Below are 17,200 nucleotides of genomic sequence, written 5' to 3'. Positions count from 1 at the left end.
TATATATATATTTCAGTATAATTAATTAATATTCATAATAATCTTTTCAGCAAAAAAATTTTCTCTTCACTGTAGTTGTTGCAACTGATAAAATAATATTCAAACTCACAAGCTTGTAAGTTAACAATTCTTGCTTCAACAAATTGTTTTTAGCTTTAAAAAACTTAAAACTCATTTGTGTTTAAGTTTAAAAACTTAGTGATTGGACTACAATTTATTAAATTACGGGACATAAATTTTTGGATCACTTTGCACAGATTAAACAATGTAGATTAACTTAAATTTTTTGACCTCTTTTTTGTATTTCCGTGTTTGATTCCTAATTTATGTTCATAAATTATAATTTTTAAAATATAAGGGTATTTTAATAATTTTAAAAAAAAAATCAAGGGGGGGCAGCTGCGCCCCCTTGCCCTATACTGGAACCGCCAGTGATCCGAAGTACCCGATCGGAGCGTCCGATGACATGACCCGATGACTAAGAAATGAGATTTACGCGTTAATTTGAATGAAATTTTGGAACCTCCAAATACCAAGATCGGAACATCCGAACTCAAGCAGCCAAATACGTGGCTAGCATGCAGAGTTTGGAACATCCGAACTCTAGTTCTGTAGTAACCCAGAACTCATTTTAAGATAATAATATGTTAAACATGATTAAAGATTGGTAATTAACCAATTCCGGGATTTAATCGGACTTCAGAAGCAAGAAACGAAATTTCATTATCTGAGCCAGTTCGGACGATCCGAAGAGGACTTCGGACGGCCCGAACTTGATCACCGGGGGCACCGAAGGTGAGCTTGTTGACTTCGGAGTTAAGGCACGTTCGGACGATCCGAAGAGGACTTCGGACGGCCCAAACTCCCTTGTGCCAAGCAAGCAGGATTACTCAGCATGGTGTTTTGACAAGTGTCGGATTTAGGTCACTTCGGACGACCCGAAGAGACATTCGGATGGTCCGAACTCGACGTGTCTCGCATGCAGACAGTGAGTTGGAACGGACGATCCGAACTCAGCTTAGGAGGATTCGAACTCATCCGTAAATTTTCCTATAAATAGGGCTCGTTCGATTTCATTTTTAAATACGAATTCCCGAGTTTATTTCTTCAGTTATATAGTGTGAGATATGCACTTGAGGGCCCTATCGGTTATAATAGAGGTTCTGGAATAACCAAGGAGTGATTATAGTCATCCGGGACTAACGACTTCAAAGGGATATCGAGGAACGAAGGTATGGTCCGGAAATCTATTTAAGTTTTGGGAGTACTTATTAGCTTAGTTAAGGCTTATAGAATTTATGTAGTGATACGGTGAACTTTTGAATATAGGCTTGGAACCTAGGATCCTACTTTACTTGAACTAGCCTAGAGATACGTACACATTGACTGAGATTACCAGCGAGTATACATGTTTATATGTTGCATTTATCTGGCATTATTATATGACATGATGTATGATTTATCGCTTTCTATACTCATATGTCATGTGCATATACACGTTGAGCCTATACCTTGTTATACCTGACTATAGAGCCGCTCAGCTCTATACTCGATAGTCTGTCACTGAGAGTACCGCGACGGCGGGGACATTTATGTCTGTCTACTCTGGTGTACTAGACGTGCGGTGGCAGCACTCATGTGGCGCCGGTTCTGAGCATGATTTTTCAGATGACCCTGTACCAGTCATCATGTTGCATGCATTATATACATATGTTTACTCATGTCTATGTACTGGGCATTAGCGCTCACGTCCTAGTTGTTATCTTGGACACCCTATTCAATGGGGCAGGTCGCAGGATGGACGGAGCTGGTAGTTCAAGGCAGGACTAGGGAGCAGGAGCCTTGAGGATTTTATTATACAGCAGGATTCGATATAGTTGTATAATGTTTACTGTTTAAGATTTTCGATTTGGTTGTATCACTACAGATTTAAGCCTGGATTATGTTACTAAGCTGATATGTAAATTATGGTTTTGTTTCCGCATATTTTACTCTTTTAAGTTATTTTGCTGTATTAAGTTTAATGCATGCTATTAGTTGCCAGTTAGTAGGTGATTCCATGCAGGGTCACTACATTTTTGATATCAGAGCATGCATAGATTTTGGGATTAGTACTTGGGATTTAGTCTAGTCTTGAGTAATTCTTGCGCATTTGGAATTTTAATGTGCAATTCTTTTCAGGATATGGCTGACGAGAGTCACGGTAGTGTTGGCCAGGGAGGTGGTCATCATCATCGTCATCACTGCCATTATGATGATCAACATCGTCATCATGAGGGTAGACGTCGCTACTCTATTAATAAATTCATGCAAGTAGGACCGAAACCCTTGGTGGGAGACGAGAATCCTGAACAAGCTAGAAGCTGGATGTTTAAACTCGAGAGTACTTTCTGAGCTTTCGATTGTACTGAGGATCAGAAGCTGGAAGTTCTAGAATTTGTTCTAGAGGATCGAGCACGTTTTTGGTGGGATGCCAAAGCTGCTCAGGCACGTACTGAGAGAGGACAGGTGACTTGGGGAGATTTCTGTCGGGAGTTCCAAAAATTGTATTTTCCTCCGGCTGTTCGCCAAGCACGATCGATGGAGTTGCTTACTTTGAGGCAAGGATCAATGACTATTGATCAATATCAGCAACGATTTTTTGATCTGCTACCTTTCAGTCCTCATATCAATGAGAGTGATGCATCAAAGTATGATATCTTTCTACAAGGTTTGAACCAAGATATCTACTCTCAGGTTGTCGTCTGTGATGACCCGGTATCTTTTGAGACTTTGGTGAACCGTTGCCGTCTTGTGGAGACTAGCAACAGGCGTGCACAGCTGATGATGCCAGCACAACCTAGTGGATCTTTTGAGCCTCGAGCTCAATCTATTGTGCAATCTGGACCTACGTCTTCTTCTACTCCTAGTACTTCTTCTGGTTCTCGTGGTTCACGAGGTACATTCCGTTTCGGAAAGAAGAAGAAGAAAGAGGAATTTTGTAGCCATTGTGGAGGGAAGCATCCTGCAGCTTCATGTCGGAGAGCTACTGGTGCTTGTTATATTTGCGGTCAGCAGGGACATCTGCGGAGAGATTGTCCTCAGCGCATGGGTTCTGCTAGTGGATCGGGATCACAGGTTGGATCTCAGGCTTCTACTTTTCCACGTCAGCAGCCAGCACCACAGAGTTCTTCTGGTTATCGTCCACAGACTCAAGGGCAGGTGTTTGCTCTGTCTCAGGAGCAGGCTACAGAGGGAAGCGATCGCATGTTGGCAGGTACCTTTCTGTTATGTGGTATTCCTGCACTTGTATTAATTGATACTGGAGCATCGCATTCCTTTATTTCTAGTCGCTTTGTTAAGAGACATAGATTACCTTATGTATCATTAGATATGGATTTAGTTGTATCTACTCCGTTGGAGCAGGAGGTAGTAACTAAGCGTCTAGTGATATGTTGTCTTCTGGAGTTTGAGGGTAATATGTTATCGAATAATTTGATGATATTAGCGATGACAGATTTTGACTGTATCTTGGAAATAGATATGCTGACTTTGTATCACGCTACTGTGGATTGTTATCAGCGTCTGGTACGGTTTCATCCGGTTGAGGGTGATAGCTGGTATTTTTATGGTGAGGGTGCGCGACCTCCGATGCCACTTGTTTCGGCTCTGAAGGCATGTCATGTCTTGGAGTCAGGTGGGGAGGGCTACCTCATCTATGCAGTTGATATGTCCACGAGTAGTACGGGTATTTATTAGTTACCGATTGTCAGCGAGTTTCCTGATGTATTTCCTGATGAGATTCCTGGTTTTCCTCCGGTTCGAGAGGTTGAATTTGGTATTGATCTAGTACCAAGAACTACGCCTATATCCCGAGCACCTTATCGTCTGACACCGTCAGAGATGAGGGAATTGAAACAGCAGTTACAGGATCTGCTTGATAAGGGATATATTCGTCCGAGTGTTTCTTCGTGGGGAGCACCTATTTTATTTTTCAAGAAAAAGGATGGATCGATGCGATTGTGTATTGATTACAGGCAGTTGAATCGTGTCACCATCAAGAATAAATATCCTTTGCCGCGGATTGATGATCTGTTCGATCAACTACAGGGTACTTCTATTTACTCGAAGATAGATCTGAGATCTGGATACCATCAGATGCGGGTACGAGACTCAGATATATCTACGACTGCTTTCAGGACTAGATACGGGCATTATGAATTTCTGGTGATGCCATTCGGTTTGACGAATGCACCGGCAGTCTTCATGAATCTGATGAATCAGATATTTCGAGAATATCTGGATAGATTTGTCATCGTCTTCATTGATGATATTCTTGTCTATTCTCATGACAAGGATGAGCATGCACAACATCTAAGGATTATTTTACAGACGTTACGTGATAAGCAGTTGTATGCGAAATTGAGCAAGTGTGAATTCTGGCTTGATCGGGCAGTGTTTCTCGGTCATGTAATTTCTAGTGAAGGAATATCTGCTGATCCAAGTAAGATAGAGGCAGTGCTGAACTGGTCTCGACCGACGACAGTTGCTGAGATTCGTAGTTTCTTGGGTCTAGCTGGATATTACCGTCGGTTCATCGAGAATTTTTCACAGTTGGCCAGGCCTTTGACTCATCTTACTCGGAAATATGTTGCCTTCATATGGTCCTCGGATTGTGAGGAGTCATTTCACGAGCTGCGTGGACGTCTTACTACTACACCTGTGCTAGCTCTACCTTCTGGATCAGGAGGTTATGTTGTTTATACTGATGCCTCTGGTCAGGGTTTAGGATGTGTTCTGACACAGCATGGACATGTTATTGCCTATGCTTCTCGACAGTTGAAGACGCATGAGAGTAACTATCCAGTACATGATCTCGAGTTAGCCGCCATTGTATTTGCGCTCAAGATTTGGAGGCATTATCTTTATGGCGAGAAATTTGAGATATTCACGGATCATAAAAGTTTGAAGTATTTATTCACTCAGGCGGAGTTGAATATGCGACAGAGACGCTGGATGGATTTCTGAAGGATTATGATTGTGAAATCAAATATCATTCTGGTTCTGTTAATCATACTGCTGATGCCTTGAGTCGGCAGGTGAGACTTTCTGCACTTCAGACTAGTGAAGTATCTCATTTGATTCAAGAGTGCTGTTCATTGTGTTTTACGCTCAAGCACAAGAAAGGAAGAAATGGGATTCGATTTTATACTATTCTATCTGAGCCAGCATTGTATTCTCGGATCAGAGATGCTCAGATATCTGATGTTAAGACTCAGCGTTTGGCACGTCTAGCCAATGGAGTTAATACATCTGGATTCCATTTTCAGGTAGATGGTTTATTGTGCCTATCTAATCGAGTGATTGTACCTAATGATGCGGAGCTCAGGAATAATATTCTTTCTCAAGCTCACAGGAGTCGCTTATCAGTTCATCCTGGAAGCATGAAAATGTATAAGGACTTGCGAACTAGATTCTGGTGGAAAGGGATGAAGCGAAGTGTGTATCAGTTTGTTTCTAGATGTTTGGTTTGTCAACAGGTCAAGGTTGAACATCGACGACCAGGTGGATTACTGCAGAATCTTGAGATTCCCGAATGAAAGTGGGAGCACGTGACTATGGACTTTGTTACCCACTTGCCTATGACGTTACGTCAGTGTGATGCTATCTGGGTCGTTGTTGACCGTTTGACGAAATCAGCACACTTTATTCCTTACAACCGGGAGTATTCTTATGATCGCATGACACGCTTATATATCCAGGAGATAGTGCGATTACATGGGATTCCAGTGAGCATAGTCAGTGATAGAGACCCGCGATTTACCTCAAGTTATTGGGGTAGTTTTCAGGAGGCGTTGGGTACCACTCTGAGTTTGAGGACTGCATATCATCCGGAGACTGACGGGCAATCAGAGCGGACGATTCGTACGCTGGAGGATATGCTACGTTCTTCTGTCATGGATTTTGTCTTATCTTGGCAGGATCAATTACCTTTGATTGAATTTGCCTACAATAACAGTTATCATCGTAGTATTGATATGGCACCTTTCGAGGCATTGTACGGTCGACGGTGTCGTACTCCATTATTTTGGGATGAAGTCGGGGAACGACAAGTCGAGGGTCCTGAGTTGGTGCAGCAGATTGTAGACAAGGTAGATTTGATCAAGCATAGGATCAAAGTTGCTCAAGATAGACAAGACAGTTATGCTAATATTCGCCGCAGGCCACTACAATTCGAGCCTGGTGAATATGTGTTTCTACGGGTATCACCTTTCAGAAAGGTGATGAGATTCGGTGTGAAAGGCAAGTTGTATACTCGTTTCATTGGGCCTTTCCAGATACTGGATAAGATTGGAGATGTTGCATATCGTTTGGCTTTACGGCCAAATCTTTCCAGTATACATAATGTTTTTCATGTGTCGTTACTTCGACAATATATAGCTGATGAATCTCATGTGATTCTGTGACGCCTAAAATCCAATCTAGTAAATCACATGAATTAATTTAATAAATATTAGAATTATTATTTTTAAGTTTAATTGATTTAAATTCTTTATGTGAATTATGTGTTAATAAATATTTTTATTATTTATTCAAATTATTTTATTTTACTAGCTATTTAATTAATATTTTTAATTGTTTAGGTTTATGTGCCCAAATGATTTTTATTGTGAAATTTAAATTGCTTTAAATATTTTAAAGGTTTAAGCTTGCATATTTAAACGATTTTAGTTGTTTAGTTTATTCAGTAAAATTATTTTAACTGTTTAGCTTATTTATTTAAATACTTTTGATTGCCCAATTTATTTATTTTAGATAACCTAAATTTAGTGGTTAGTTATTTTAAATTATTTTAATGCTTATCTTATTTTATTTAAAATATTTTATCTGTCCAAATCATTTTAAGGTTTTTATTTCTGCTCGTGTATTTATTTAAATTACTTTTAAACGTTCGTCTAGTTTGTTTAAATTATTTTAATCGCTCTGCTATTATTTAAATATTCCATTTATTGCCGTGACATCAGAATATTTAAAGTGTTGATTTTAATTCCTAAGATAGTGCCTAAAATTCTTTTTATAAATATTTATTTATGATTTTAAGTGCTTAGAATTAATTGTTTAAATTTCCTTTAAAGTTCAAGTTGCTCAAATATTTTAAGTTATTTATTATTGAGATTTTTGAGACAGTGATTTCCGGTTCCTGTGTCCGGCGATGGTGGATTTCGGCGGTAAATTCCAAGAGTTTATTTTAAAAAGTTTAGTAGAAAGGAAGGAGGAAAAATTTAGGAGGGGATTCAAAAGTTAGAAATTTTTGGGTATCAGAAATCATTTTCCTTAGTATTGCAATATTGGGCTTATTCTTTGACTTTTTCGAAAGTAAGAATTTTCATAAACCCGGATTAGTAAAACCCAATTTAATACTTTTGATTAGGGGTTTTTAAACTTAGAAATTTTATTAGTATAAGTTAGTAGACAAAAGTTGTAGTACTTTAAAGTTGTACTTTTAAAAGCACTCCCACCTACTTTTAATTACTTACACCTATACATACACACACATGTACATACTACACACATATACACATATTAAAGTTTAAATTATAACACAAACCCTAGCCCCTAAAGGAGAGCCTTAGCCGCCCCTTCACTCTCTCATTCATTCCCATTTCCCCTCCCAAAATCGGTTTCTCCTCCTTCACCTTCTAGCCGCCGCCGCCGCCACTTCCGACCGCCGCCACCACCGGAGCACCATCTTAGGAGTCTTTGCTTGGTCCTAGCTTGAAGTTCCAGCCCACTCCTCCCTTTGATTTCGAAATTTTTGGTATTTTAGGTGGAAGGCAACTATAAGCTTTCTTTGGGCTCTCATTTATGATCTTGCTCCTAAATTCTTTTATAATTTCGAAATGCTTGTTATTTGATGCACGTGAGGTTCGAATTTATGTCCATTTTCAGTAGGGTTCATGTGAAATTTTTGAAAATTGTAGTGCTATAAATTTTTAAGAGTTGCATGATGATTTATGATTGAAGGAATGAGGAGTTTTGATGGCATATGTTGATTTCAAAAATTTCAGAAGTTATGCCCTATTGATTTTCAAATTTTTCATGAGGTTAGAGTGGTATTTGAAGTGTGGTTGAAGCATTTTGTTGATTTTCAAAGGGTTGCATTGTTTGCTCAAAAGTTGGAGGCATTTTGGTGCATAAATTGGATGTTTTTGTATTGTGGAGTTGGAGTGTGGTAAGGGGCTGCCTAGGTGGTTGTGAAAAGTCCTAAGTCATGTCTATAATGGTGTTTGATGGATTGGTATGGGGTAGAGTAAAGGAAAAAGGGCTTGGGATTGAAACATTGGGGTAGAAGTGAAGTTTAGAGTAACCTCCTTGAGCAGGGCAGTTACTGTTCCGGGGCATGGGAGGATTTTTCCGAGGTCTGGGCATGGTTAGGGCTTGTCCTAGGTCAAGTTCATGATGTTGTGGTCATGTCGGTATAAAATGGGCTCGTTTCGGTTAATTTTTCAATAAGATATGGATTTTTGAAGTTAAGGTGTCGGTGCAGAATTTTAGGACAAAAGTGGGCTGTCCAATTTTTGTTTTTGGTCTTTTTGCTTGGGCTTTCAAATGAAGTTTCAAATTGGTCCATTGGTTAGTTGGTAGTTTTTTTTTTGGAGAGTGTGGGTTCGAGCAGATTTGGTTTTGGTCAAGGGGTGCTAGAGTTAAGAGATTTTCGGTGCAATTGCTCGGGCTTTGACTTTGAATGTGAGGATTTGAGTTAAGGTTGGGTTAGCACCTAGGGGCAGCCACTCACCCACCTTGCATCCATATTATTATTGAGTTGAGTCTCATTTCTCTAAAGTTGCATATTCGCGTGCATATGTCTTATTCTTGAGTAAAGCAAAGTTTAAAGAAAGTCTTTTCATATCTTGCATGCTAAAGAGTGTGAGTCGAGTCATAAAGAAAGAAAAGAAAGGAAAGAAAATGTTTTTGAAAGAGGTGATTTGGTTGTGACAAAGAGGGGTATTGCTAGGTCGGGGGATGCCTCGGTCTACTTACCAAAAGTTATAGAGGTTTAGGGAGGGAGCAGGAGACATCTTGTTTACCCTACCCATGAAGGGCAATGTGGGGTCGGGAGAAATCTCGATGCTCTTGCCAACAGAGGGGCAATGTGGGATCGGGAGAAATCTCGGTTTCCTTGCCATAGAGGGGTTAAGTTCGTCGGGAAAAATCTCGTCGTCTTGCCGGCATAGTGCACTGCAGCCATGATCATGATCGAAACAGAGGGTCACAATTCAAGGATCTGATTTCTAGAGGAAAAAGGAAAAGAAAAGAAAAGAAAAGTTAAAGTTTCAAAGTAACGGTTGACTCGTCTTACGTTTATGTCAGTCAGTCAGTAATGCATGAGGTTCAGTTGAAAGTTATGAAAGTTGAAAGTCTCCCATAGCATGAGTTTATCAGTGCATGTTATTATACCTTCTAGTTTCATGCATATTTTCAGTTAAAGTTCAAAGTATACTAAGTATCATAGTTTGAGTAAAGCATCATGTATTTTTAAACCTTGATATTCAATTGTTTATGCTTGTTGAGTCTTTAGACTCACTACGCTTGTTTGATTGCAGGTGATGAGTTTTATGTTGAGGCGACGGAGGGGCAGGATCCACTGGGTTGAGGCCACTGGTAGTGCGAAGCCCAATGACCGTCGCTGTTGCATGTTTAAGTTTTCCGCATACTAACTCTGATATGTATTAAAGTGTTTGAAAGTTGAAGTATTTGAGGTCTTTAGCCAGAATGTGTTTCCCTGTGCTTATGTTGAAGTTTATTTCTTGGTTTACTTTATGTTGTAACCCGGAGGTGGTTACTCAGTCATTGCATGTTTATGATTAGCGCATTTGAGCTTATGTTGAAGTTTATTTCTTGGTTTACTTTATGTTGTAACCCGGAGGTGGTTACTCAGTCATTGCATGTTTATGATTAGCGCATTTGAGCTTATGTTGAAGTTTATTTCTTGGTTTACTTTATGTTGTAACCCGGAGGTGGTTACTCAGTCATTGCATGTTTATGATTAGCGCATTTGAGCTTATGTTGAAGTTTATTTCTTGGTTTACTTTATGTTGTAACCCGGAGGTGGTTACTTCGTGCTTGCATGTTTGTGATTATCGCATTTGAGACCTTTAGTCGTCGTTTCTTTCTTTTATTTGAATTGCTGGTCGGGAAAGGATGGCTTGTTTACTTTTCAAACAAGTCATGACAAATTTTTTTAAAAATCAGTACTTTCTTTATTATTTAATTAAAGCTTAGAGGTTAGGGTCGTTTCAGATTCAGTACACTAATATTCAGCTAGAGCCAGATCTGTCTTTTGTTGAACGACCAATCCGTATCCTAGACAAGAAGGAGAAAGTTCTTCGGAACAAGACTATACCACTTGTGATGGTACAATGGCAGCGCCGAGGCGTTGAAGAAGCAACTTGGGAAACTGAAAGTCGTATGCAAGCGGAATATCCTGAGTTGTTTGCTTTGTACTTTTGATTTACCATGTAATATGTAATTACAGTTGTTGTAATAAAACATGGTTTGAATGTTTCATATTGTTATCTTGATTTTGTCTTTAGATGTTATTTCGCGGACGAAATATCTAAAGGTGGGGAGAATGTAGTAACCCAGAACTCATTTTAAGATAATAATATGTTAAACATGATTAAGGATTGGTAATTAACCAATTCCGGGATTTAATCGGACTTCAAAAGCAAGAAACGAAATTTCATTATCTAAGCCAGTTCGGACGATCCGAAGAGGACTTTGGACGGCCCGAACTTGATCACCGGGGGCACCAAAGGTGAGCTTGTTGACTTCGGAGTAAAGGCACGTTCGGACGATCCGAAGAGGACTTCGGACGGCCCGAACTCCCTTGAGCCAAGCAAGAAGGATTACTCAGCATGGTGTTTTGACAAGTGTCGGATTTAGGTCACTTCGGATGACCCGAAGAGACATTCGGACAGTCCAAACTCGACGTGTCTCGCATGCAGACAGTGAGTTGGAACGGACGATCCGAACTCAGCTTCGGAGGATCCGAACTCGTCTGGAAATTTTCCTATAAATAGGGCTCGTTCGATTTCATTTTTAAATACGAATTCCCGAGTTTATTTCTTCAGTTATATAGTGTGAGATATACACTTGAGGGCCCTATCGGTTATAATAGAGGTTCTGGAATAACCAAGGAGTGGTTATAGTCATCCGGGACTAACGACTTCAAAGGGCTATCGACGGACGAAGGTATGGTCCGGGAATCTATTTAAGTTTTGGGAGTACTTATTAGCTTAGTTAAGGCTTATAGAATTTATGTAGTGATACGGTGAACTTTTGAATATAGGATTGGAACCTAGGATCCTACTTTACTTGAACTAGCCTAGAGGTACGTACACATTGACTGAGATTGCCAGCGAGTATACATGTTTATATGTTGCATTTATCTGGCATTATTATATGGCATGATGTATGATTTATCACTTTCTATACTCATATGTCATGTGCATATACACGTTGAGCCTATACCTTGTTATACCTGACTATAGAGCCGCTCAGCGCTATACTCGATAGTCTGTCACAGAGAGTACCGCGACGGCGGGGGCATTTATGTCTGTCTACTCTGGTGTACTAGACGAGTGTGGTTGCACCCAGAGGTTGATCCGTGCGGTGGCAGCACTCATGTGGCGCCGGTTCTGAGCATGATTTTTCAGATGACCCTGTACCAGTCATCATGTTGCATGCATTATATACATATGTTTACTCATGTCTATGTACTGGGCATTAGCGCTCACGTCCTAGTTGTTATCTTGGACACCCTATTCCATGGGGCAGGTCGCAGGATGGACGGAGCTGGTAGTTCAAGGCAGGACTAGGGAGCAGGAGCCTTGAGGATTTTATTATACAACAGGATTCGATATAGCTATTTAATGTTTACTGTTTAAGATTTTCGATTTGGTTGTATCACTACAGATTTAATCCTGGATTATGTTACTAAGCTGATATGTAAATTATGGTTTTGTTTCCGCATATTTTACTCTGTTAAGTTATTTTGCTGTATTAAGTTTAATGCATACTAGTAGTTGCCAGTTAGTAGGTGATTCCATGCAGGGTCACTACAAGTTCGGAGCTTCCGAACTTCGCCTATAAATAGGGGCTTTGGGCTTCACTTTAAGTCACAGTTTCACTGATTCCCTTCTCGATCAGTCTATAAATAAGAGGACCCGAAGATAATAGTGAGGTGCTTCTGGAATAACATCAAAGTTCGAGTAGAAACTAGGTTATCGACATCAACGGGCTAACGACGGACGAAGATATGGTTCGAGAATTGTAGTGACCCTGCATGGAATCACCTACTAACTGGCAACTAATAGCATGCATTAAACTTAATAAAACAAAATTCTTAAACAGAGTAAAAACGTGCGGAAACATAATCCATAAATTACATATCAGCTTAGTAAAATATATCCAGGCTTAATACTGTAGTGATACAACCATATCGAAAAACTTAAAAGTAAACATTATACAGCTATATCGAATCCTCCTGTATAATAAACTCCTCAAGGCTCCTGCTCCCTAGTCCTGCCTTGAACTACCAGCTCCGTCTATCCTGCGACCTGCCCCGTGGAATAAGGTGTCCAAAATAACAACTAGGACGTGAGCGCTAACGCTCAGTACATAAAAATGAGTAAACATATGCATATAATGCATGCAACATGATAACTGGTAAATGGTCATCTGAAAAGTCATGCTCAGTAACGGCGCCACATGAGTGCTGCCATCGCACGGATCAACCTCTGGGTGCAATCACACTCGTCTAGTACACCAGAGTAGTCAGACATACATGTCCCCGCCGTCGCGGTAATCTCAGTGACAGACTATCGAGTATAGAGCTGAGCGGCTCTATAATCAGGTATAACAAGGTATAGGTTCAACGTGTATATGCACATGACATATGAATATAAAAAACGGTAAATCATATATCATGCCATATAATAATGTCAAATAAATACAACATATAAACATGTATACTCACTGGCAATCTCAGTCAATGTATACGTACCTCTAGGCTAGTTCAAGTATAGTAGATCCTAGGTTCCAAGCCTATATTCAAAAGTTCACCGTATCACTACACAAGTTCTATAAGCCTTAACTAAGCTAATAAGTACTCCCAAAACATAAATAGATTCCCGGAACATACCTTCGTTCGTAGATAGCCCTTTGGAGTCGCTAGTCCCGGATGACTATAACCACACCTTGGTTATTCCAGAACCTCAATTATAACCGATAGGGCCCTCAAGTGTATAAATCACACTATATAACTGGATAAGAAAACTCGGGAATTCGTAATCAGAAATGAATCTGAAGGCCCCTTTTTATAGAAAAATTTTCGGACAAGTTCGGGCCCTCCGAACTGGGGTTTCGGATCGTCCGATCCAACTCAATGCATGCATGCAAGCCACATCGGGTTCGGAGCCTCCGAACTCAGGTTCGGATCGTCCGAACTTCTCTACGTACGACACTTGTCAAAATCCATGGCTGAGTAATCCTGCTTGCATGGCATGATGCAGTTCGGGCCGTCCGATCCTTAGTTCGGATCGCCGAACTTGGCTTAACTCCGAAGTCAACAAGCCATCTTTGGAGCCCCCGAGTTGCTGAGTTCGGGCCGTCCGAAGTTCTCTTCGGACCATCCGAACTGGCTCAGAAAAATGAAAATCTAATTCTTGATTCTGAAGTCCGATTAAACCCCAGAATTGGTTAATCACCAACCCTTAATCATGTTTAACATATTATTATCTTAAAATAAAATCTGGGTTACTACATTCTCCCCACCTTTAGATATTTCGTCCGCGAAATAAAATCTAAAGACAAATCAAGATAACGATATGAAACATCAAACCATGTTTTATTACAACAACTGTAATTACATCTTTACATGGTAATCAAAAGTACAAAGCAAACAACTCAGGATATTCAGCCCGCATATAGCTCTCGGTTTCCCAAGTTTCTTTTCAACGCCTCGGCGCTGCCACTGTACCATCACAAGTGGTATAGTCTTGTTTTGAAGAACTTTCTCCTTCTTGTCTAAAATACGGAGTGGTCGTTCAACATACGACAGATCTGACTTTAGCTGAACATCAGTAGATTGAATTACATGTGATTCATTAGCTATGTACTATCGAAGTAACGACACATGAAAAATATTATGTATACTGGAAAGAGATGGCGGTAACGCCAAACGATAAGCAACATCTCCAATCTTCTCCAGTATCTGGAAAGGTCCAATGAAACGAGGTGACAACTTACCTTTCACACCGAATCTCATCACCTTCCTAAAAGGTGACACTCGTAGGAACACATATTCACCAGGCTCAAACTGAAGTGGCCTGCGGTGAATATTAGCGTAACTGGCTTGCCGATCTTGAGCAGCTTTGATCCTCCGCTTGATCAAATCTACCTTGTCTACAATTTGACGCACCAATTCAGGACCCTCGACTTGTCGTTCCCCGATTTCATCCCAGAATAACGGAGTACGACACTGTCGACCATACAATGCCTCGAAAGGTGTCATATCAATACTACGATGATAACTGTTATTGTAGGCAAATTCGATCAAAGGTAACTGATCCTGCCAAGATAATCTAAAATCCATGACAGAAGAACGTAGCATATCCTCCAGCGTACGAATAGTTCGCTCTGACTGCCCGTCAGTCTCCGGATGATATGCAGTGCTCAAACTCAGAGTGGTACCCAATGCCTGCTGAAAACTACCCCAAAAACGTGAGGTAAATCGCGGATCTCTATCACTAACTATGCTCACTGGGGTTTAGTACATGCCGCCCGAAGGGCACTACCCTACGGGTGACGTGTAATCCCATGATTGGTCAAAATTAGAGGGTCCCACGTAGGGCCCACTGATTTTAACCAATCATGAACCGCCACATCACCCGCATGACACTACCCTGCGGGTAGCATCGACTCAACCACTCACTGAAATCCCATGTAATCGCACTATCTCTTGGATATATAATCGTGCCATGCGATCATAAGAATACTCCCAGTTGTAAGGAATAAAGTGTGCTGATTTCTTCAAATGGTCAACAGCGACCCAGATAGCATCACACTGACGTGAAGTCATAGGAAAATGGGTGACAAAATCCATAGTCACGTGCTCCCACTTCCATTCGGGAATCTCAAGATTCTGCAGTAATCCACCTGGTCATCGATGTTCAGTCTTGACATGTTGACAAACCAAACATCTCGAAACAAATTGATACGCACTCCTCTTCATCCCTTTCCACCAGAATCTATTTCGCAAGTCCTTATACATTTTCATGCTTCCAGGATGAACTGATAATCGACTACTGTGAGCTTGAGAAAGAATATCGTTCCTGAGTTCCGCAACATCAGGTACAACCACTCGATTAGATAAGCACAATAATCCATCTGCCTGAAAATGGAATCCAGATGTATTAACCCCATTGGCTAGACGTGCCAAAAGATGAGTCTTAACATCAGATATCTGAGCATCTCTGATCCGAGAATACAATGCTGGCTCAGATAGAATAGTTTACAATCGAATCCCATTTCTCCCTTTCCTGTGCTTGAGCGTAAAAATCAATGAACAACACTCGTGTATCATATGAGATATTTCATTAGTTTGAAGTGCAGACAGTCTCACCTGCCGACTCAAGGCATCAGCAGTAAGATTAGCAGAACCTGGATGATATTTGATTTCACAATCATAATCCTTCAGAAGATCCATCCAACATCTCTGTCGCATATTCAACTCCGCCTGAGTGAATAAATACTTCAAACACTTGTGATCCGTGAATATCTCAAATTTCTCGCCATAAAGATAATGCCTCCAAATCTTGAGTGCAAATACAATGGCGGCTAACTCGAGATCATGTACTGGATAATTATTCTCATGCATCTTCAAATGTCGAGAATCATAGGTAATAACATGTCCATGCTGTGTAAGAACACATCCTAACCCCTGACCAGAGGCATCGGTATAGACAACATAACCTCCTGATCCAGAAGGTAGAGCTAACACAGGTGCAGTAGTAAGACGTCTACGCAGCTCGTGAAATGACTCCTCACAATCCGAGGACCAAATGAAGGTAACATCTTTCCATGTAAGCTGTGTCAAAGGCCTGGCCAACCGTGAAAAATTCTCGATGAACCGACGGTAATAACCCGCTAGACCCAAGAAACTACGAATCTCAGCAACCGTCGTCGTACGAGACCAGTTCAGCACTGCCTCTATCTTACTTGGATCAACAGATATTCCTTCACTAGAAATCACATGACCGAGAAACACTACCCGATCAAGTCAGAATTCACACTTGCTCAACTTCGCATACAGCTGCTTATCTCGTAACGTCTGTAAAACAATTCTCAGATGTTGTGCATGCTCATCCTCGTCATGAGAATAAACAAGAATATCATCAATGAAGACGATGACAAATCTATCCAGATATTCTCGAAATACCTGATTCATCAGATTCATAAAGACTGCCGGTGCATTCGTCAAACCGAATGGCATCACCAGAAATTCATAATGCCCGTATCTGGTCCTAAAAGCAGTCGTAGAAATATCTGAGTCTCGTACCCGCATCTGGTGGTATCTCGATCTCAGATCTATCTTGGAGTAAACAGAAGTACCCTGTAATTGATCGAACAGATCATCAATCCGCGGCAAAGGATACTTATTCTTGATGGTGACACGATTCAACTGCCTGTAGTCAATACATAATCGCATCGATCCATCATTCTTCTTGACAAATAAAACAGGTGCTCCCCATAGAGAAACACTCGAACGGATATATCCCTTATCTAGTAGATCCTGCAACTTCTGTTTCAATTCCCTCATCTCTGACGGTGCTAGATGATAAGGTGCTCGGGAAATAGGCGTAGTTCCTGGTACTAGATCAATAACAAATTCAACCTTTCGAACTGAAGGAAAACCAGGAATCTCATCAGGGAATACATCAAGAAACTCGCTGACAACCGGTAACTGATCGATACCCGGACTACTCGTGGACATATCAACTGCATAGATGAGGTAGCCCTCCCCACCTAACTCTAAGACATGACATGCCTTCAAAGCCGAAACAAGTGGCATCGGAGGTCGCGCACCCTCTCCATAAAAGTACCAGCTATCACCCTCAGCAGGATGAAACTGTACCAAACGGTGATAACAATCCAC

General features: G+C 40.7%; 1 long non-coding RNA gene across 1 annotated transcript; it reads left to right on the top strand.

Moving 5' to 3' along the window:
* The first annotated feature begins 7,602 nt into the window (after window positions 1–7,602).
* LOC140893507 (uncharacterized) lies at window positions 7,603–9,887 on the top strand. The gene is made up of 2 exons (XR_012153170.1): window positions 7,603–7,814; window positions 9,585–9,887. It is a non-coding gene; the product is annotated as an uncharacterized lncRNA (long non-coding RNA).
* The last annotated feature ends 7,313 nt before the right edge of the window (window positions 9,888–17,200 follow it).

Source organism: Henckelia pumila, chromosome 3 (assembly GCF_033568475.1).
Source record: "Henckelia pumila isolate YLH828 chromosome 3, ASM3356847v2, whole genome shotgun sequence".
NCBI classification, from domain to species: Eukaryota; Viridiplantae; Streptophyta; class Magnoliopsida; order Lamiales; family Gesneriaceae; genus Henckelia; species Henckelia pumila.
The sequence above is the reverse complement of the archived record's forward strand: the minus strand, read 5'-3'. Positions and strand labels throughout refer to the sequence as shown.